The sequence below is a fragment of the Convolutriloba macropyga genome, chromosome 4 (genome assembly GCF_964194025.1).
Source record: "Convolutriloba macropyga chromosome 4, txConMacr16.3, whole genome shotgun sequence".
Lineage (NCBI taxonomy): Eukaryota > Metazoa > Xenacoelomorpha > Acoela > Convolutidae > Convolutriloba > Convolutriloba macropyga.
The window spans coordinates 25,962,914-25,984,345 of NC_134471.1; the positions used below are offsets into that span (position 1 = coordinate 25,962,914).

General features: G+C 34.3%; 2 protein-coding genes across 4 annotated transcripts in view; both read right to left on the minus strand.

The window, feature by feature from the left end:
* The window catches only part of LOC142337555 (uncharacterized), a 288,613-nt gene that overhangs the window by 159,267 nt on the left and 107,914 nt on the right, over positions 1–21,432 (minus strand). The gene's annotated exons all lie outside the window — the stretch shown is intronic.
* Positions 1–21,432, minus strand: part of LOC142338344 (uncharacterized) — a 123,069-nt gene that overhangs the window by 79,816 nt on the left and 21,821 nt on the right. Inside the window, exon 1 of one of the 3 annotated variants that reach the window (XM_075388053.1) lies at positions 20,240–20,604. The exons of the other annotated variants lie outside the window; for them this stretch is intronic. The gene's annotated coding sequence lies outside the window, so the exon portion shown is untranslated. Of the gene's footprint in view, positions 1–20,239; positions 20,605–21,432 lie in introns of those variants that run through there. 3 annotated transcript variants of the gene reach the window in all.

The following is a 21,432-nucleotide window of genomic DNA, read 5'->3' on the forward strand; positions in this document are numbered from 1 at the left end:
TGACTATGTGGCAGCTATCTCTGGTGATGTTGCAAATCATTTGGAACCTCTTAATACGAGAATCCAATAAGGTAAAATCGTCGCGCACTCGATGTTTGACTCAGACAGTTTATGCAGTATCATTACAAAAACTCTAGCTAAAATTTTCAAAAGTACACCATCTGCTCGCCGGATCACCACAAAACGGGATAAAGATCTCAAAACATTCTCTAATAAACCGATAAAACTCCTGGGCAAATTTACAACCAAGGTCATCTACAGCGATTAGATCTGTGAAGATGCCTGTCTAACAGTTGTAGAGGATGGTCACCAAATCATCCTTGGTCTGAGACCTTTTCAGTCGCCTTGGGTTGGCAGGGGTGCAATAACAAGCAAAAAGGGTAAAAGCGTTTAAAATAACGATAATTCTACATGCATAAAAAACAAACAATCGCGTCGCAATTTCTTCTTCTGGTTTCAAGAATTGGCCTATCCAAGACACATGTAGTTAAATCAAATTTTCGTCAAAAGTTTAGAGCAAAGCGTCAAAAAGGTCGCCGCGTCCCAATTAACCTCCAACTTAGAGTTGCGGTTGAATTAGATTGTCTTCAAAAAAGGCCACACTGAAAAGCTATCGAGCTGTTCTGATGAAATTTTCATATCACCAATAGTAATTACAGTGAAGAAAGATCAATCAATAAAGTTGGAATTGGACTCTAAAGTCCTCAACAAATCAATTCATAAAAATAAATATCAAATGACTAACATAGAAATGTTAGTAGACTCAATATCACAACACCTCACAAACACACAAAATGGCCAACCAGCATATATGTCAACAATAGGCCTTAAATATGCCTATAGACAGTTAAAAATACAAAAAGACACCGCAAAACACAATATTTTTAACATCACTTGTGGAGAATTCACACGCATATTTGAATTTAAAACCGGATTTTACGGTCTCACGCACTTGCCAGTTGAATTTCAAAAAGCAATGCACAACACATTTGTAGGCCTTCAAAACATCTATTGTTTCCTTGTTGATATCATAATTGTTAACACGGGACCAGAATCTGATCACCTCACTTATGTCGTTGAAGGTCTTAGAAAATTAAATGCAATAACTTGAGAGTTAATCTTCAAAAATGTCATTTTGGCCAAAACAGAGATTGAATGGCTCGAATATAAATTCGCCAAAACCGGTCTTTCACCACTTGAAATTGAAACCGCAGCTATTTTAGCAATACCACCACCATCAACATTAAAACAATTAAGACCGTTCTTTGGATCAGTAAACTACATTTCTAAATTTATACCGAATCTAGCATCGCTTTGACACACTTTTAGACCTTTTCTTAGAAAATTTGCCAAATTTCTGTGGACTGAAAAACATACCAAACACTTTAAAATTATAAAAGGAAAAATTGCTGCAAGCACTGAAAAATGGCATTATAATCCCGAACTGGAGGTTCGAGTAAAATACGATGCATCCTGTGCCAGACTCGGCGCAGCGCTTGATTAAAACATTCCTGATGGAAGCCAATAGCATTTGCATCACCTTTTCTCAATTCCACAGAGGAAAGCTACAGTGTTAACGAAGTAGAACCACTGGAATTTGTTTGGTCAATTATTTTAAATACTATCGTTATGGATAGGAATTCACTGTCATAACTGAGCATCAAGCTTTACTATCAATCATCAAGGAACATCGATCAAATAGTTTTTATAATAGCCGGCTCTCTAGATGGATCGATCGCCTACTTCATTTCACTCTTGAACATAAACGTGGACAAAAATGGGCCTTGTAGATTACATCTCTCGAAACCCTTTAGCCAGAGGTAAGTGAAATAAATCTTACGATGAACACTTTGTGGTAGCAACGAAATTCGCAATTCTTTTACCTTTTTGAACATAAACGACAATCATTAAAGAAACTAGATTGTTTTCAAAAGATAATTTCGCCATCACTAAAGTCAACTAAGTTAATTGCACGGCAAACAACTAATTCAATTATTGACAATTCTCAAATCCAGATTAAGGTAATTACATCGCAATCACCAACTCAGAATACTCAGATTACTTCAATACCAATTGTATCGCAATTGACACAACCAAATAAACCTATTAATCCCCACCTAAAACGTCAATCGCGTCGCAAATATCCGTTACACATTCTAAACCAGAATTTGCACTAAATAATCTACCAATGCCCAACTCACATTCCATTAACAAATTTTATGCATCTACACTGCAAATTTCAGACAGTAAAGAATGTAAACAATCTGAACAATAAGTACAATATAGCCCACATTTGATAAGAACTCGAATAATAACCCCAATTTTTTTAAATTCTTTAAATTAGGCGCAAAAATAAAAAATTCCAATTATAAATACAACGCACCAAAAAATACCTCGCTATTTGCCCAGAATAACTCTAGAATTGACTATTCAGAAAATCATTCAATCAACGTCAATTCAAAAATTCAAAGAGTTAAATCCAACAAATCTACACCTACCAAAGCCCGAGTAACCTTCTCGGACAACTCGCCCTCAAATACATACCCGGAACAAACAATGCCTCTAATACAGAAACAACGCTATCAACCAGTGCCATGAATACTACGGTTGACCTTAGACTGACAGACACAATCAATCGAACTTTCAGTTAAAAAATACTGGCAATTCTAATTGGGAAAGACGCCATCCTGAAGGAAGTTAGAGATTGCGTCATCCGTAACGATGAAAAATGGATAAGGATATAAAGCCCTATATCCACCCCTACTGTCGAGACATGAGCGTCAAACAACGGTGTCTGTGTATTGAGGAAAGAATAGCGATACCAATGGCAATAAAAGATGCCGTACTAGAGGATATTCATTCCACCCATCCAGTGGATTTCGCCATGCTTTCGCTGGCCCAAAAAACCTGGTGGACTAATATCCAACGAGATGTACTAGCTAAGGCTAGTGAGTGCAAAGCCTGCACAGAAATTGGTGAGAATTTAAAATCAGTGATTCCGCACAGCAAAGGGTCAGCTTTACCCAATTGCATTGAAACGAATGACGAATTCCAAATAGACTTTAGTGGTCCCAATAATATTGAAAAGGGAATATAACAATATTTCTTAGCAAGCAATAATCGCTATTCAAAATACCCTACTGCAGAAATGGTAAATATCGCTTCTAACACAACTGTAATTAAATCCCTAAATACATATATGTATATAACATCATTTGAAGCACACTTTGGCAGACAATGTAGTACACCAGTATCTAATACCACAAGCAAATAGAATAATAAAAAAATAAACAATAATTAAATAATTAAACAATATTTAGATGAAGATACCATCCCCGGCCGATCGCATCTCATTGACAAGCAGATACTGGAATGTGATCAGATGTGGAGATAGAAAAAGTAATCTGCGCCGTGAATGCCCGTGCTCACAAAAAGCAACAAAATATGAAGGAAAAGGAGGTCAGACTGATGTGGTGAGAGGGTATTTCGAGAGCAATTCCGCGCAGCGAACGGAGGATTCAAGTCAAGATTGCTAGAAAGCAGCACATAGGCAGAAGAAAAATCTGCACGGTCTTTACGAAGTTTTGGCTCCGGGAAGTACGGTTGGAAAGGTCAGTCCAACAACTAGCGTCATCAAAGAACCTAAAGGTACCGAGGTACGTGTCCGCAACTCGGAAATAGCCAAAGTTGGGACGAGTTAAGAACGCGATACGGAAAAAGGGCAATATATTGATAGAAGACCCAAGAAAATTCCAGAAAAGACCCTTGAACAAAAAGTTACTAAACACAAAAAGGAATTTTTGAGGAAAAATTCTAAGAACAAAATGATAAAACGCACTCAAAGCAGCCTGATGACATAAGTATTATATCTGGACGGTCATGTATTTCTATGTCAAGCAAAGTGGCCAGAGCCCTCAGAAAGAATATTCCTAAGCAAAATCGGAAACACAATGACCTGATCTAACGCAATTTCTTCATTTTAGTCCAGCAGAACCAATTGCGGCTCCACCAACACAGCCATCTGCAGCAGGTCCATTCGCGCCGCAAATTACACCCCGAGTTGAGAAAAGAGAAACGAACCATAAAAGTCAGCGATACTTCTGATTTGGACACATACTCGGTGCGAAGAAAAAAAAAGACAACTAAAACAGCAAAAGAAGGGTTCTGATCGACAAACTCGGACCATCATTCAAAATATACAGAATACGCAGTAGTATTCTGTTGAAATTCCTGTCTCAGATACAACGTTCACTGGTGTAGCCTCCCCCAGAAAACCCGATGAAAAATGGACAGTAGATTCTAGTCTCAATTTACCAATTGAACGCAAAATGACAGTATTTGAGGCAGAACAACAATCAGATAATTCTGAAAAAAAACTAATTGAAAAACTCTCCAAATTTTATATTTTAATTTATTATTTTAATATTTCAATAGTATATTACCGGTGAATAAGTACTAATGTTCCTTTTTTAATTTATTAAAACATCAATTTCCTCAACAGGGGATACGGACTGTATAATTGTCATTAGAATATCCATTATCGTATTTAATTCTTAGTTATTTTTTAAAAATTTTCATGGGCAGTAACTTTGTTCATTTCTCATTTGCCATTCGATTGTCCATTCACGTTTGTGTGTTAGAGACAGGAAATTGTCTTTTTTACAGACCTACAAAATATACTGATCTCCTCTTTCGTGCGTAAATGAACCCATAATTTCGTTAACTTCTTCTTAATCTAATTTTGTTTATTGTTTAGTCTCACTCATCTCATTTGCGTTCAACTAACTCAGTTGCAATCCAATTTAGTCAACTGCTTTTCAAAACAAGCTATAGTACAGCATAGCCTTTCGCGTCGCGAAAGCTCAATTCCTAAATTGGAATTCAATTCAATATCTCAAGTTTGGCAATCGCACTGTAATTGCCCAAGTAAACTGATAGACACACAATTATGGCTCAATTGGCTATTAACACAGTCAAAAAGCACATTAAAATAAAGTTTTTTCGAGTACACCTCGCGCTCTACACAATGCAGTAATTCTGTCGGCAATTAAATTTATGTTAAACATATCTTTAGAGAAACCAAGTTTAAGTAAATTGAGATGTATAATTCAGAGAGCTACTAAATTTACTAAATAAACTTGCTGTTGCGTCGCACGTTAACAAGCACGCTCGTAGAAAAACATGCATTCAATTAAAAAATTTTTTGTTCCAGCTTTTTTCTGCTTTCTTCACCTCACTTAATTCTCCTTACTTAATTGCCAGACCCCATTTTTGCTGCTAAAAAACAGTTATAGATCTCAGCTTGTGGTGACAGCGTGGTTCAATTTTTAAAAAAATACAGAAAAAACTTTGAAAACCTCCTTTGACTCATGTTTCCTGGAAAATTTTATGAGAAGCCTAATTTTTGGGCTTTTACAGTTTTTTTTCAAAGTAATGTATTACCCAATTGCATTGAACCGATTGACGAAATCCAAATAGTGTTTGATGGACCTATTATTATTGAAAAGGGAATAGAACAATTTTTCTTAGCAAGCAATGATCGCTTTCCAATTTACCTACAGTAGAAATAGCAAATAACGCTTCTAGTACAAATGTAATTAATTTCCTAAATACATATAAATATATATATATATATATATATATATATATATATATATATATATATACATATATATATATATATATATATATATATATATATATATATATATATATATCATGGAGTGCCTAGAGCCCAAAGTTAATTAAATTGAGGTGTATAAATCAAAGAACAACTAATTTTATAGTTGCAGTTACGTCGCAAGTTAACAAGCACGCTCGTAGAAAAACATGCGTTCAATTAAAAAAATTTTCGTTTTGGTTTTTTCTGCTTTCTACACCTCAATTAGTTCTTTATACTTAATTGCCAGACCCCAATTTGGCTGCTAAGAAGTACTATTAGATCTCAGCTTCAGTTTACTGTTTCAAAATGAATTAACAAACTACCGTAATGTGATAACTAAAGCAGCAAAATTTAGGTCTAAACAATTTAGAAATTAGTTATGGGAAACAAAAATGAACTTTTCAGCTTTAAGCAAACCTAACATGTATTTAGATTTTAAAATTGCTGCTAAAATAAAGCAAAAATTTAGCTGAGCAAGATCATTAGTTAGTCGAGAAGTTTTGAGAAATCGACGCTAATTAAAAGGGAGCCAAGCGATTTTCTCAAGCAATTCCAAAGAACATAAAACACTATATACATCGACAACAATACAACTGCTTAACATTACAATTTTGCAGCAGATATTTTATGCAGAATTATCTGGTCTTTATCGTTTTTAATTTTACAGTGCCTTTTTATAAAGGAATATGTATATATCTTAATGGCGTAGTCAATCTAGTTGAAATATGTTTTTACGAAAAAGCTTCTGTAAGTTCTGATTGAATGTTCAATCTATGAAACTTTATGAGCTCATAAAATACTCGCAAAGCCACACCACAAATAACAAAAAGAAAATCTCAAAGGCTACAACAGGAAATTGGTCCCGTATTTCAGTACGAGATTGAGCAAAAAAATTCGCTTTTATTTGTGACTCGTGGATTATGCTGTGAAAAGTTTTTTTTATAATAATGGTATTTTCATCTTGCAGAAGTCGATTAGAGTGATATAATACCTAGTAGCTGCACAAATGTGAGATTGGGTTGCTGAAAATGACCACCTTCAAAATTGAAAATTACCAAAATGTTCGCAAGTTTTCACAAATAGAAACAGTCTGAAAACGTTCATAAAGTTATAAAATAAGGCCAAATATCAAAACCTACCTTAGACGACCGACATAGGGACGACCGAAATATAAGGTTAAGTCTTTTCTTTCCGCATTCATTGTTTTTAGAGAATCTTAAAACAAGGTGGACTCTCGCATTCTGTTGACTTACTCAAACTCTACCCGCATATTCTAAAGTCAATTGTTTTACAAATTGCGTTAAAAATAGAAATTTCTAATGCTGAAAACCAACTTCTATTAGCAAAATATCTATCTCAAATGTTACCAATCGCGTTGAAAACACTTTTAGTTGAACAGGAAGCAGAAACACAGTAAAGAATAATTTATGGTTTTGATTCTGATTGATGAATGATATCATAGGCTAATCATTGGCTCTCATTTATTAATTAACGTGTTTAATGATTTCCGTTGAGATCTATTGGTTTTAATGGCTTTGACACAACGATTTGTTTTTAAATTTTACTGATTTCTGTATACCAGTTTGTATTTTTTAATTTATTCTATCCACATTATCGCGATAATGAGAGATCCAATTGGTATTGACAGAAAAAACAAATTAATATCAAAACATATTCACTGAATACATTGTTTTTTAAATGAATTCGACACTTCTCTCCAATTTTTGTTTTCTGGTTTCTGCATGAAAATGTTTTTTGTTATGTAGTCCTAAACATTTATCTGATTAATGAAGGGTTAATAGATAATGGTTTTGTTGACTTTGATTTTATTTGCTGTTATAAGTTTAGAACAATTTGAACATTTTTTTTTTCCTTTTTGTCAAGTTGAAATTTGTTCAAGTCGATGGGGAGTTCAATATACTTTCTTGTGATTTCACTTTCAATATCTTGCTTTGCATACTTTATGGTGCTGCTGATGTTTGATACCCTCCAAATTATGCGTTTTCATATAAACATTTTTAATGGCAATTTTTTGTGCTTCTTTCTGCTGTCCTTTAATAAATTCGCATTAGTAGCAACTCCCATTGATTATAAATTGAGTCCAAACTGAACACACAAAAATTTAGATTTTGTATATTGAGTGAAAATTGAAATTAATATTTGAAATATTAAACATATAGTATTCAGATAACAGCTGATGACGTAAATGTCTTCAAAACTGTGTGTTTTCGTAAAGTTTTCTGAATTTTTTATCTGTAGATATTTTCTAATTCTGTCCTATAGCTGAGTCTGGCAAAAGACATATCCTTTGAGGTCTTAAAATGATGTAAAATGATGAGCCGGTCAAAAATTTTGCGTTGAATCCAAGAGTTTTTTTAATATTTCAAAATCGTTTGGTTTAAAAAAATCGATTGACTTCTGAACTTCCTTTTTTTTTCTTTTTGTCGATTTGTTAACTAGTCTGTTTACGGACCGTTTTTTTGCCTTGTAGTTGATTACACGTTAATTTGTGTATTCCTACTTAATCTGATGGTTTTTTATTCTGTTACTATTTTTTTGGTGAATTTAGTTGATGAATTTTTCCAATATTTCTTTTGTTTTTGTTTATTTTGTCGTTTTCAGCTTTTTTTATACAAACGCATATTTGTGTATAATTGTAATCTCTTCATTTGTTAGAATTTTCATTAGTTAGTCAGAATATGGATGAGCGTAGTCGGAACATTATGGGCAAACTCACATTATCGAGCCTCCTTGTTGTCTCAACTATCATTATTGCTTACTGGACTGCATTTGGGAATTCTGAGAAACCTACACCTGTGCGCCCGATTGTAATTTAAAATCACGGCCTTTTTTCATTCTTTGTTCGTACTTTCTCATGTTCACTGCCCTTATGATTGAGATTTCAAGCATATGTCCGTTCTTGAAATCAAAAATGACGTAAATCACAGGAGAAACGTGCAAAATCCTGCCACTGTGAAAAAAATGCCTATAATCAAATGGAGTGTAGTTCATAAATCTAAAAGTATTAGTCACAACCTGCCATTGATCTTTGCTAGAGCGGGTACAACAACCTATTTAAGCTGTAAAGTGCATAATAATGATGATCATTTTTCTTTTGTCAATAAAAAGTATGCCCGGGTCGAGGTTTTGTCGAAAAAATAAGGTAAGAGTTGCGGTGAATAGCGGTGAAAAAAAAATTAACCGCAAAGCGACCGCATCTTTTAGCGATGAATGTGATGAAAGCCCTAAGTTTTTGTAAGAATTGCGATGAATTTAGCGGTGAATTTTTGTACGATTTGCGATTTTTAGCGGTAAGTTTTTTTCACCGCAATCAATTAGTAGCAGTTAAAAAATTACCGCTACTAATCGAATGCTGTGAAAAAAACATTTACCGCTAAAAATCGCAAATCGCACAAAAATTCACCGCTCAATCCAGAAAATTTCCCGCAATCATCCAGAAAAATTTTTTGGCTACATAATATGTACAAAGTATATTTATGGAATTCCTTTTAATGATAAAGATAAAACCCGATTTCTGTTAAATGCTGAATGAAGCATTTTACTGGACGTGAATTGGACTTAATGCACAATTTGAGTGTTCTAAAATCAGGCGCTTAATTTTTTTTCAAATCTAAGAGCCAAACTTCAGAGTTGTCTCCTCTTCGCTCTGTAAAACACTGCGTCTCCAAAACTTTGTTGACTGTTCTTGATTAAAAAACGAAAAAAAATATATAGCTCCTCTGAATATATAAAAAAAATAAATTGCCTGCGGGATGGAATATAATTCAAATTAAGATTTCATTATTTAAAATGCAATTTTCACTAGTGAATTTGTAACCTTTTCTTACCTGATGCGGAAATTTTGAAAAACTTACCCGAAATTTTGATGAAAAATTAATCCTGTAAATAAAAAGCAGATAACTTTCGCGGAAGCTTTTCTTTTTCATTTAGTTGACACTTTAATATTTTTCTTCGCAGGCTAAAGAAATTTTCGCCGCTCTATACTAGCCCTCCGTCGACAACTTCATTTTCAAACGAACACCACTTTAGCGAAATGCGAAAACAACGCAAATATGGACACCCTATTCCAGACTTTGACTCATGAAAAGACCCAAATAGTCTAGCAAGGGATCATTAAAAACCACAATTATACAGTCGAGACTATTAGTTCAGGTTCAGCAAAAGTCTTTTTATTTGTAGCAAAACTTCTTTTAGGCGAATACATTGTCGAGCATGGTTTTCTCATTTTCTCATGTGGGTAAAGCAAAAGAGTTTTAATAGGAATTTTGAACCAAGCATGGTCTTTCAAAGTCTTTTTTGAGTCGACCATGATATTTTCATAGCTCAAGCAAAAACTCTTTTCATAAATTTGCCTCGTGCCAATGTGGAAAACAATTTTTTTTACTGTTGCACATTCTGAAGAAACAACGCAGCAAGACTGAATAGTTTTGAACTATTGGAAAGTTTTCCACTTTGAGACACAGTTAGAGAAACTGCCAAAATCTTAAGAATTTTAGCAACTCTTAAGACAATGCATTTGTAGCAGCAGGACTATGTTGCCACGTTACCTGATTGAATGAAACTAGGTAGCCTAGTTGTATTGACTTTCTTCCCTTTAGCCATGATGGAAATGTTGCGTTTTTCAATTGTTTACCGTTCCAAGATTATGGAATATCATTTAAAAAAAAACAAAGCAGATTTTTCATAGATTGATGGTTCTTTAGAACTTCCTTTTTTCTTTTTGTCGATTTGTTAACTAGTCTGTTTATGGACCGTTTCTTTTTGCCTTGTAGTTGATTACACGTGAATTTGTGTATTCCTACCTAATCTGATGGTATTTTTTTTTATTCTGTTACTATTTTTTTGGTGAATTTAGATGATGAACTTTTCCAATATTTCTTTTGTTTTTGTTTATTTTGTCGTTTTCAGCTTTTTTTATACAAACGCATATTTGTGTATAATTGTAATCTCTTCATTTGTTAGACTTTTCATTAGTCAGTCAGAATATGGATGAGCGTAGTCGGAACATTATGGGCAAACTAACATTATCCAGCCTCCTTGTTGTCTCAACTATCATTATTGCTTACTGGACTGCCTTTGGGAATTCTGAGAATCGTACACCTGTGCGCCCGATTGTAAATAAAAATCACGGCCTTTTTTCGTTCTTTGTTCGTACTTTCTCATGTTCACTGCCCTTATGATTGCGATTTCAAGGACATGCCCGTTCTTGAAATCAAAAATGACGTAATTCACAGGAGAAACGTGCAAAATTCTGCCACTGTGAAAAAACTGCCTATAATCAATTGGAGTGTAGTTCATAAATCTAAAAGTATTAGTCACAACCTGCCATTGACCCTTGCTAGAGCGGGTACAACAACCTATTTAAGCTGTAAAGTGCATAATAATGATGATCGTTTTTCTTTTGTCAATAAAAAGTATGCCCGGGTCGAGGTTTTGTCGAAAAAATAAGGTAAGAGTTGCGGTGAATAGCGGTGAAAAAAAATTAACCGCAAAGCGACCGAATCTTTTAGCGATGAATGTGATGAAAGCCCTAAGTTTTTGTAAGAATTGCGATGAATTTAGCGGTGAATTTTTGTACGATTTGCGATTTTTAGCGGTAATTTTTTTTCACCGCATTCGATTAGTAGCAGTTAAAAAATTACCACTACTAATCGAATGCTGTGAAAAAAAAATTACCGCTAAAAATCGCAAATCGCACAAAAATTCGCCGCTCAATCCAGAAAATTTCCCGCAATCATCCAGAAAAATTTTTGGCTACATAATATGTACAAAGTATATTTATGGAATTCCTTTTAATGATAAAGATTAAACCCGATTTCTGTTAAATGCTGAATGAAGCGTTTTAGTGGACGTGATTTGGACTTAATGCACAATTTGAGTGTTCTAAAATCAGGCGCTTAATTTTTTTTCAAATCTAAGAGCCAAACTTCAGAGTTGTCTCCTCTTCGCTCTGTAAAACACTGCGTCTCCAAAACTTTGTTGACTGTTCTTGATTAAAAAACGAAAAAAAAATATAGCTCCTCTGAATATAAAAAAAAATAAATTGCCTGCGGGATGGAATATAATTCAAATTAAGATAATTTCATTATTTAAAATGCAATTATCACTAGTGAATTTGTAACCTTTTCTTACCTGATGCGGAAATTTTGAAAAACTTACCCGAAATTTTGATGAAAAATTAATCCTGTAAATAAAAAGCAGATAACTTTCGCGGAAGCTTTTCTTTTTCATTTAGTTGACACTTTAATATTTTTCTTCGCAGGCTAAAGAAATTTTCGCCGCTCTAAACTAGCCCTCCGTCGATAACTTCATTTTCAAACGAACACCACTTTTAGCGAAATGCGAAAACAACTCAAATATGGACACCCTATTCCAGACCTTGACTCATGAAAAGACCCAAATAGTCTAGCAAGGGGATCATTAATAACCACAATTATACAGTCGAGACTATTACTTCAGGTTCAGCAAATGTCTTTTTATTTGTAGCAAAATTTCTTTTAGGCGAATAAATTGTAGAGCATGGATTTCTCATGTGGGTAAAGCAAAAGAGTTTTAATAGGAATTTTGAACCAAGCATGGTCTTTCAAAGTTTTTTTTGAGTCGACCATGATATTTTCATAGCTCAAGCAAAAACTCTTTTCATAAATTTACCTCGTGCCAATGTGGAAAACAAATTTTTTTTGTTGCACATTCTGAAGAAACAACGCAGCAAGACTGAATAGTTTTGAACTATTGGAAAGTTTTCCACTTTGAGACACAGTTAGAGAAACTGCCAAAATCTTAAGAATTTTAGCAACTCTTAAGACAATGCATTTGTAGCAGCAGGACTATGTTGCCAGGTTACCTGATTGAATGAAACTAGGTAGCCTAGTTGTATTGACTTTCTTCCCTTTAGCCATGATGGAAATGTTGCGTTTTTCAATTGTTTACCGTTCCAAGATTATGGAATATCATTTAAAAAAAAACAAAGAAGATTTTTCATAGATTGATGGTTCTTTAGAACTTCCTTTTTTTGTCGATTTGTTAACTAGTCTGTTTATGGACCGTTTCTTTGTTTCTTTTTGCCTTGTAGTTGATTACACGTGAATTTGTGTATTCCTACCTAATCTGATGGTTTTTTTTATTCTGTTACTATTTTTTTGGTGAATTTAGATGATGAATTTTTCCAATATTTCTTTGTTTTTGTTTATTTTGTCGTTTTCAGCTTTTTTTATACAAACGCATATTTGTGTACAATTGTAATCTCTTCATTTGTTAGACTTTTCATTAGTCAGTCAGAATATGGATGAGCGTAGTCGGAACATTATTGGCAAACTCACATTATCGAGCCTCCTTGTTGTCTCAACTATCATTATTGCTTACTGGACTGCAATTGGGAATTCTGAGAATCATACACCTGTGCGCCCGATTGTAATTAAAAATCACGGCCTTTTTTCATTCTTTGTTCGTACTTTCTCATGTTCGCTGCCCTTATGATTGCGATTTCAAGGATATGCCCGTTCTTGAAATCAAAAATGACGTAATTCACAGGAGAAACGTGCAAAATCCTGCCACTGTGAAAAAACTGCCTATAATCAATTGGAGTGTAGTTCATAAATCTAAAAGTATTAGTCACAACCTGCCATTGGCCCTTGCTAGAGCGGGTACAACAACCTATTTAAGCTGTAAAGTGCATAATAATGATGATCGTTTTTCTTTTGTCAATAAAAAGTATGCCCGGGTCGAGGTTTTGTCGAAAAAATAAGGTAAGAGTTGCGGTGAATAGCGGTGAAAAAAAAAATTAACCGCAAAGCGACCGCATCTTTTAGCGATGAATTTGATGAAAGCCCTAAGTTTTTTTAAGAATTGCGATGAATTTAGCGGTGAATTTTTGTACGATTTGCGATTTTTAGCGGTAATTTTTTTCACCGCATTCGATTAGTAGCAGTTAAAAAATTACCGCTACTAATCGAATGCTATGAAAAAAAAATTTACCGCTAAAAATCGCAAATCGCACAAAAATTCACCGCTCAATCCAGAAAATTTCCCGCAATCATCCAGAAAAACTTTTTGGCTACATAATATGTACAAAGTATATTTATGGAATTCCTTTTAATGATAAAGATTAAACCCGATTTCTGTTAAATAGTGAATGAAGCATTTTAGTGGACGTGAATTGGACTTAATGCACAATTTGAGTGTTCTAAAATCAGGCGCTTAATTTTTTTTCAAATCTAAGAGCCAAACTTCAGAGTTGTCTCCTCTTCGCTCTGTAAAACACAGCGTCTCCAAAACTTTGTTGACTGTTCTTGATTAAAAAACGACAAAAATATATAGCTCCTCTGAATATAAAAAAAAATAAATTGCCTGCGGGATGGAATATAATTCAAATTAAGATAATTTCATTATTTAAAATGCAATTTTCACTAGTGAATTTGTAACCTTTTCTTACCTGATGCGGAAATTTTGAAAAACTTACCCGAAATTTTGATGAAAAATTAATCCTGTAAATAAAAAGCAGATAACTTTCGCGGAAGCTTTTCTTTTTCATTTAGTTGACACTTTAATATTTTTCTTCGCAGGCTAAAGAAATTTTCGCCGCTCTAAACTAGCCCTCCGTCGACAACTTTATTTTCAAATGAACACCACTTTTAGCGAAATGCGAAAACAACGCAAATATGGACACCCTATTCCAGACTTTGACTCATGAAAAGACCCAAATAGTCTAGCAAGGGGATCATTAATAACCACAATTATACAGTCGAGACTATTAGTTCAGGTTCAGCAAAAGTCTTTTTATTTGTAGCAAAATTTCTTTTAGGCGAATACATTGTCGAGCATGGTTTTCGCATGTGGGTAAAGCAAAAGAGTTTTAATAGGAATTTTGAACCAAGCATGGTCTTTCAAAGTTTTTTTTGAGTCGGCTATGATATTTTCATAACTCAAGCAAAAACTCTTTTCATAAATTTGTCTGGTGCCAATGTGGAAAACATATTTTCTTTAACTGTTGCACATTCTGAAGAAATAACGCAGCAAGACTGAATAGTTTTGAACTATTGGAAAGTTTTCCACTTTGAGACACAGTTAGAGAAACTGCCACAATCTTAAGAATTTTAGCAACTCTTAAGACAATGCAGTTGTAGCAGCAGGACTATGTTGCCACGTTACCTGATTGAATGAAACTAGGTAGCCTAGTTGTATTGACCTTCTTCCCTTTAGCCATGATGGAAATGTTGCGTTATTCAATTGTTTACCGTCCCAAGATTATGGAATATCATTTAAAAAAAAACAAAGCAGATTTTTCATAGATTGATGGTTCTTTAGAAGTTCCTTTTTTTCTTTTTGTCGATTTGTTAACTAGTCTGTTTATGGACCGTTTTTTTGCCTTGTAGTTGATTACACGTGAATTTGTGTATTCCTACCTAATCTGATGGTTTTTTTTAATTCTGTTACTTTTTTTTGGTGAATTTAGATGATGAATTTTTCCAATATTTCTTTTGTTTTTGTTTATTTTGTCGTTTTCAGTTTTTTTTATACAAACGCATATTTGTGTATAATTGTAATCTCTTCATTTGTTAGACTTTTCATTATTCAGTCAGAATATGGATGAGCGTAGTCGGAACATTATGGGCAAACTCACATTATCGAGCCTCCTTGTTGTCTCAACTATCATTATTGCTTACTGGAGTGCATTTTGGACTTCTGAGAATCGTACACCATTGCGCCCGATTGTAATTAAAAATCACGGCCTTTTTTCATTCTTTGTTCGTACTTTCTCATGTTCACTGCCCTTATGATTGCGATTTCAAGGATATGCCCGTTCTTGAAATCAAAAATGATGTAATTCACAGGAGAAACGTGCAAAATCCTGCCACTGTGAAAAAACTGCCTATAATCAATTGGAGTGTAGTTCATAAATCTAAAAGTATTAGTCACAACCTGCCATTGACCCTTGCTAGAGCGGGTACAACAACCTATTTAAGCTGTAAAGTGCATAATAATGATGATCTTTTTTCTTTTGTCAATGAAAAGTATGCCCGGGTCGAGGTTTTGTCGAAAAAAATAGGTAAAAGTTGCGGTGAACAGCGGTGAAAAAAAAATTAACCGCAAAGCGACCGCATCTTTTAGTGATGAATGTGATGAAAGCCCTAAGTTTTTGTAAGAGTTGCGATGAATTTAGCGGTGAATTTTTGTACGATTTGCGATTTTTAGCGGTACATTACCTGATTGAATGAAACTAGGTAGCCTAATTGTATTGACCTTCTTCCCTTTAGCCATGATGGAAATTTTGCTTTATTCAATTGTTTACCATTCCAAGATTATGGAATATCATTTAAAAAAAAACAAAGCAGATTTTTCATAGATTGATGGTTCTTTAGAACTTCCTTATTTTCTTTTTGTCGATTTGTTAACTAGTCTGTTTATGGACCGTTTCTTTTTGCCTTGTAGTTGATTACACGTGAATTTGTGTATTCCTACCTAATCTGATGGTTTTTTTACATTCTGTTACTATTTTTTTGGTAAATTTAGATGATGAATTTTTCCAATATTTCTTTTGTTTTTGTTTATTTTGTCGTTTTCAGTTTTTTTTATACAAAAACGCATATTTGTGTATAATTGTAATCTCTTCATTTGTTAGACTTTTCCTTAGTCAGTCAGAATATGGATGAGCGTAGTCGGAACATTATGGGCAAACTCACATTATCGAGCCTCCTTGTTGTCTCAACTATCATTATTGCTTACTGGACTGCATTTGGGAATTCTGAGAATCGTACACCTGTGCGCCCGATTGTAATTAAAAATCATGGCCTTTTTCATTCTTTGTTCACAATTTCTCATGTTCACAGCCCTTATGATTGCGATTTCAAGGATATGCCCGTTCTTGAAATCAAAAATGACGTAATTCACAGGAGAAACGTGCAAAATCGTGCCACTGTGAAAAAAATGCCTATAATCAATTGGAGTGTAGTTCATAAATCTAAAAGTATTAGTCACAACCTGGCCTTGACCCTTGCTAGAGCGGGTACAACAACCTATTTAAGCTGTAAAGTGCATAATAATGATGATCGTTTTTCTTATGTCAATATAAAGTATGCCCGGGTCGAGGTTTTGTCGAAAAAATAAGTTAAGAGTTGCGGTGAATAGCGGTGAAAAAAAAATTAACCACAAAGCGATCGCATCTTTTAATGAATGTGATGAAAGCGCTAAATTTTTGTAAGAATTGCGATGAATTTAGCGGTGAATTTTTGTAGGATTTGCGATTTTTAGCGGTGATTTTTGTTCACCGCATTCGATTAGTAGCGGTTAAAAAACTACCGCTACTAATCGAATGCTGTGAAAAAAATTACCGCTAAAAATTTCAAATCACACAAAAATTCCCCGCTCAACCCAGAAAATTTCCCACAATCATCCAGAAAATTTTTTTGGCTACATAATATGTACAAAGTATAATTATAGAATTCCTTTTAGTGATAAAGATTGAACCCGATTTCTGTTAAATGCTGAATGGATTTAATGCACAATTTGAGTGTTCTAATACCAGGCGCTTAATTTTTTTTCAAATCTAAGAGCCAAACTTCAGAGTTGTCTCCTCTTCGCTCTGTAAAACACTGCGTCTCCAAAAATATGTTGACTGTTTTTGATTGGAAAACGAAAAAAATATATAGCTCCTCTGAATATAAAAAAATAAATTGCCTGCGGGATGGAATATAATTTAAATTAAGATAATTTCATTATTTAAATTGCAAGTTTCACTAGTGAATTTGTGACCTTTTCTTACCTGATGCAGAAATTTTGAAAAACTTACCCAAAATTTTGATGAAAAAATTATTCTGTAAATAAAAAGCAGTTAACTTTCGCGGAAGCTTTTCTTTTTCATTTAGTTGACACTTAAATATTTTTCTTCTCAGGCTAAAGAAATTTTCGCCGCTCTAAACTAGCCCTCCGTCGACAACTTTATTTTCAAACGAACACCACTTTTAGCGAAATGCAAATACAACGCAAATATGAACACCCTATTCCAGACTTTGACTCATGAAAAGACCCAAATAGTCTGGCAAGGGGATCATTAATAACCACAATTATACAGTCGAGACTATTAGTTCAGGTTCAGCAAATGTCTTTTTCTTTGTAGCAAAATTTCTTTTAGGCGAATTTATTGTAGAGCATGGACTTCTCATGTGCGTCAAGCAAAAGAGTTTTATTAGGAATTTTGAACCAAGCATGGTCTTTCAAAGTCTTTTTTGAGTCGACCATGATCTTTTCCTAGCTCAAGCAAAAACTCTTTTCATAAATTTGCCTCGTGCCAATGTGGAAAACATATTTTCTTTTATTGTGCACATTCTGAAGCAACAACGCAGCAAGACTGAATAGTTTTGAACTATTGGAAAGCTTTTCACTTTGAGACACAGTTAGAGAAACTGCCAAATTCTTAAGAATTTTAGCAATTCTTAAGACAAAGCAGTTGTAGCAGCAGGACTATGTTGCCACATTACCTGATTGAATGAAACTAGGTAGCCTAATTGTATTGACCTTCTTCCCTTTAGCCATGATGGAAATTTTGCTTTATTCAATTGTTTACCATTCCAAGATTATGGAATATCATTTAAAAAAAAACAAAGCAGATTTTTCATAGATTGATGGTTCTTTAGAATAGCAAAAGATAAAAGGATCATAGACCCCTGACTACCTTAAAAGAATTAAAGGCAAAAATGCAGACTGATTAAAAACCTTTTGCTTGGCCTATCTGACAATAAACTGACCCATTTTTGTAATTCATTATTTTGAGGAAAATGACCAACGAGAAATCATTTTCATTTATGATTTGAATTTTGCTCGACGCAATGCTTTCTTCTCAGTAACTTTGCTCACAGAAAATAACTTCAGCTGAATTTTTTGTATCGAGCAAATGTCTAGAGTGACGAAACTTGGGTTGAGTCAAATGTAGTCGTAAGTTCTTGGGTCGAGCAAACGTCGAGGCGATTATTAAAGTATAGCAAAGTTTTTAAAGCTCTTTTTGTTCCAGCCTTGTCTATTCATAATACCCTTTATTAATGGAACAAATTCTTTTCGTAGGCCAAGTTCTAGACTAGGGCAACTTCAGGTGAATACTGAACAACAAAAAAACAATATTACAAGTTGCCGTTTTTGCAGAACAGACAATAATTTATATAACTTTCATTAATTTGTTCAATCAGCTAAGCGTTATCAATTTTGGTTGACATGAGCAATGCTAGCATCAATAGAGAATTTGTAACAAACGATAAATGTTCTTTTTGGGGATTCGCATAATTACATGTTTTTATTTCTTTACTTTTAGTTTACATTTCATATCTTCAATGTTTTTTGCAGCAATTGGCCTTAATATTGGAACAATTATCATTAAAAAAATAATTGCTCTTGCCCTGGAAGACTTGCGTAATTATCAATCGATATTACTTTGCCTGTGATAAATTTGTTGCAATGGCATTTGTACATCTTTCCAGCATTGACTATAAGTACCGCTGGTATAAGAAAAAGTAGCATTGATTATATAACACCGTTGTTCTGATGGCGCTAGTAAAAATGCCAGACGTACGAAAATACAGAAATTTCATTGTTGGCCATTTAGAATTGAGCAAAATGTAATTTTGTTCTCTGATTAGCTGCTCAAAAAATTTTCAAACTTTGAGATGGCTAATGTGTGTAAACGAAAAGTTGAATTGGAAGAGAAAAAATGTGTTTTATTTTTTTTTTGGGGGGGGGGGGGTGGGATTGGGTTTATTGAATTCATAAGAATACAGTGTTTCAAATTTCTCGACTGATCAGATTGGTTGAAAACTCTATATTTTGGTACGTCTATTTGTTGAGACGTCACCTGCTGATCACGTTTGAGCATGTTTCTTTGATTTGCATATTCTCAGTTTTATGATGAAAGGCTGCCTCGCAAGATGTTAAAAGATTTTGGACGACAATCTCCCAAAATAATGCATTCAGTGCCAAAATCCTGCAACGCTCTTGCAAAATCGTGCAATATAATCATTCAAAGTTGCCCTGTTGTATACTTTTGCTTGAATAGATAGAAGCAAGAAAAGAAGAAGAAACTGACATTTTTTTGCCCAGACAATTTGTAAAAATTGGGTGGTTTTAAACTACCCCATTAAACTATTTGAGTGTTTTCATCAAAGTCTTTTTAACTTGAGGCTTAAGCAAGCGAAGGCTTCTTGAGTTGATACCCTAAATCCGTTGTACATTCATCAAAAAATGTATAAGGTACAGTTCACAAGCAAGTTTATCGTTCAGTTAACTTAGTCATCAAAATTGAAAGTTCAAATAGCAATACTTTTCAACGAATTGCAAAAAGCGTCTGCAAGTTAATTTTTTATGTCAAGGAACAATTTTTTCTTTAAGAATATCTCTTTTTACAATAACTTTTGCTGGTTCTTTCACATAAAACTTCCTACCAGATCAAAATTTGCCAGATTTGGAGCACAAAAAGATGGCAATATCCTAAACAACACCCCTCCCCCCCCCCCCCCCTCCAAAAAACCAGGAAGGCTCTAACATTAAATTGTATTATAAATTGTATTATAGACTTACTAGCTTGCTGAGTGTCGATGGCAGCAAAATGCAGTCGTAGAAATCTCAAGGTCAGATAATGTAATTTACCGGTTGAAAGGGTACTGCAGACAAGATTAACTGTAGCGTACAGAAATAAAAATCAGAAAGGCGCTATTTTTTGGCAGTCTCAACAGCAAGACAACTCAACTTGTGAAATAATTAGATGCGAAAAAAAGCCTTTGGCGCGGAAATTACAAGACAAGGAGAGTAAAAAAATGGGGAGGCTCTCTAGAAAACGTTCACGCTGGGTATAGCGGTTAGCAAATATATTTTCCCTAAATCTAAGTTACTACATTTTCTGAAGCAGGCGCTCTTACTTGCTAGCGACATGAAGAAAGTCTAATTTGCACGAGAAATGCTGCTTAGCGGAAGAAAATGGTTCTAGCAAACCCGTGGGTATATTTTGCGCGGATTCATTAAGGGGCAGACTGTCGTAATTGATGTGGGGGGCTGATAATCTTGTCTCCAGACAGACTTATATTGTTTCACTCCACTATTCCTAGACTAATCTATGTGCTGCTGCATTTGCGGAAATGCATACTAGAGAATTCTTCACTTATTTCGGCCATAGTAGCTGCATTGCGCAGGCCAAAGATACATATCTGAGGCTAGTAAATGGAAATATTACCAGTTTATCGCGGTTCTAGACGCACTTGGGTACGAAAAAGGAAAATCTATCCATGTTTTTGCCCAATAATTTGCCTTTCGGGCTTCCTACCAGACTAGCATCACCGCGTTTGGTTAAAAAAGGTTATATGTACGTTGTTCTTATGCTGTTTAATAATTATTTTCAAATATCAGCTCAAAAATGAACTCCAAAATGCAGCAGTGCTCGTGTCCCTAAAGTTCTAGTCACCTTTTAATGCAATTTTACAGGGTAATTTTTCACTGCGGGGTAACATGACTCGAAAAAGTTGGAATGAAGTAAAGACTGCAAGGGGACAGTGACGTGGGAGGGGGAGGGGGAGGAGAATTAGAAATTACAAGCTCCAAGGGAACCACAATGCTGCCTTGAAGAATGAGAAAAATGGGGCTAAAAATGAAAGGGGTTTTCAGGCATGAAAAGTTTTAATAGTATTGAAGAGATAACTGCGAAGAAATAACTTTGTGATAGCTTTTACTGAGCAAGAACTGCAATTGATAAAGAATTTAGTTGGGTAATCAAGTTAAAG